Here is a 2,493-nt window from a genome sequence, read left to right on the forward strand (position 1 = left end):
TTCATTGGTGCCAGCTACCCCTATCGCATGCAAAAAACTGATGACGCAATAAAGATTCAGGACGTTAATGACCACAAGACGCAGTCAGATGTCTCAAACATCGCAGCTTCACAGTCGAGTAACGGAAGGTTACTGAAGCGAGTAAATTGACAATAATATACTTTCATAGTTTTGTTATGAGGTGGAAGGGCATAAAGAAGTGAAAACATGTGCATAACCTCTGCGAATGTGTACACGGGAGCAGACAACAAAATCACACATAAGCTGCAAACCCAAAGTGAGATATGCATATGCAAACGTAAAACATCAAGAACAGTAATAGCCGGCTCAACCGCGAATGCGTCTAAAATAATCGTATTTCCCACAAATGTCATAACAGACACAAGTGTTTTTCCCCGGTAGTTATACTGTTGGCCGTGGGCCTAGTACTTATTTATCTCCCGTTCAGTTAGCGGTAGACGGTCTGACCTTTAACCAGGGGTGCTATGCAGGATGGCCCGAGCTTCTCGGGAACACGAGTTTGCTCCGAGCTCGTACTACGGCGGTCATGATAGGAAGACAGTGCGAAGCACGCGATAGCAGCGTTGATAAAAACGGCTACAAGAACGAGCATGGCGTCACAAACGCATGTGCGGCCAGCGCCTCCTTTATTTTTCAGTGCCTGGGCGAACTCTCTCCTCGGGCCGTCGCGCGCGCGCTCCGCGTCCACTCGCCGATGCCGCGTGGTGGCGCTGTGCAAGTAGACTACGGCAAGCTGGCGCTGAACGCCCGCTCCTATAACGAAGCTCACGAATTCGTGTATGCATCCGAGTTTAATTGCATTTGTGCTTCTTGCAGGCTTTCGCAGGTACAGGGGGATGGAAAGAAACGCGAACATGGCGGCGCGCTGTTTTCATCACGCTCTAACAGTGGTGGCAATAAAAAGATGCTAGATGGTATTTTATTGTGTCATGGATGACGTCATGTTCTCATCAATCATCGAGGCTATAACCACTTGAAAATAGATGCGAAACAGCAAAGAATGCAGATGCCGCATGTTCGCGTGTCTTTCCATCCCCGCTGTAAGTATTCCGCAGGCAGACTGTCAGGCCGTGCTGCCGATTCGATACTTGCACTCGAGTTTGATAGTATTCGCGTTTTATTTTCTATTTCAGTCTATTGCAACCGCCCCAATGCCTTAGTATGTCATACTGTTGTGTTCCACTCTGCAAGTGGAACTGAAAGAAATCACGATTGTTTTTGTTTATTTCCCTTTGTTGATAAAGAAAAAAAGTCTCAGGGTCCCTTTTGCATTCATCTAAGACGACTGAAAAGCGAAAGCCATCTTCTTCTTTTCTTCTAGTCAATGTATTGAACATTCCCTGCCTCCCTCCGAGATATTTCTGCGCCTAACGTGGTTTTCTTAAAACCTCAAGGATCGGAGGCAGTGCAAGCTTTCTGCACATCAGCGGAGGCATGCACTGCCTCCGTGATCGGCCCATTTTGACCAAGCGAAGAAGTAATATGACGACGTCACGTTATGTGACGTCACGACGATGTCACAACATATTATGATCTGTGACGTCATATGATGACGTCATCACTTATTTATTTTTTGCATCACTCGTGCTGACGCCGCCGACGGTCAATTTTCGCGTTTGATGAGGCATCTAAGGCTTTAGCCTTAATACACTGTTCGGCTGTCGTTCCACGAAATTCCAGCTGCCGTTGGTGTTCGGTAGAGGTGGCTTGCACTAATTAGGCGGGATAATTGATCGCCTATAACATCTTCAAACTACACTAAAATATGCAGCCGTCGTTTATGACGCGAAGATTTCATGGAATATAAGAAGCGGCGGCTTGCCGCTTACGAAGGATGCAGTAGCTTCACTCTTTGCAGACTACCTACGTTTGCAGCCCAAGGTAACAACTGAATCAAGCATGGCAAGTATCCCTAAACGTGACCGTGTTGCGTCCGAACAGTCAACCTATGCATGTAGCACTAGTAGCAACGCTGCCTCGCGATCGCCGCCGTGTGCATGCAGCGCTGACATTAGGTCCCGAAGCTGAAGAATCGGAGCCCATGGACACTACATGCGCTACCGGCGAAACAACCGACAATCATTATGTACATTGTCACTGGAAGCAGCTTAGTGATAGTTCATGCTATTTAGCGCATGAACTTATGGCTTGCGTACAGTGTGCTACACCAGTAGACGGTAGCACGCATCGGGGAACTTTAAGCGCCCAAGCTTTCAGTATTAGCTCTTGACAAATGCTGCTTTCGAAAATTGACTTTCAGACAGTCAATAACCGACTCTCCGTCAAGCGAGCGTAACGGTGACAAAACAATTTTCCGCGCATCACTGGCATGCGCTCTCTGGAATCGGCTAGCAGACGACGCGCGACAGTCTTGATCAAATAGCCGCGAAAGACACATGCCTTCTAAATGGGCTGGTTTCCCAGAACGACAAGTTCTTCATGATTCCAGTTTACAAGTTTTCATTATACTTA

Source organism: Rhipicephalus sanguineus, chromosome 1, assembly GCF_013339695.2.
Source record: "Rhipicephalus sanguineus isolate Rsan-2018 chromosome 1, BIME_Rsan_1.4, whole genome shotgun sequence".
Taxonomy (NCBI): Eukaryota; Metazoa; Arthropoda; class Arachnida; order Ixodida; family Ixodidae; genus Rhipicephalus; species Rhipicephalus sanguineus.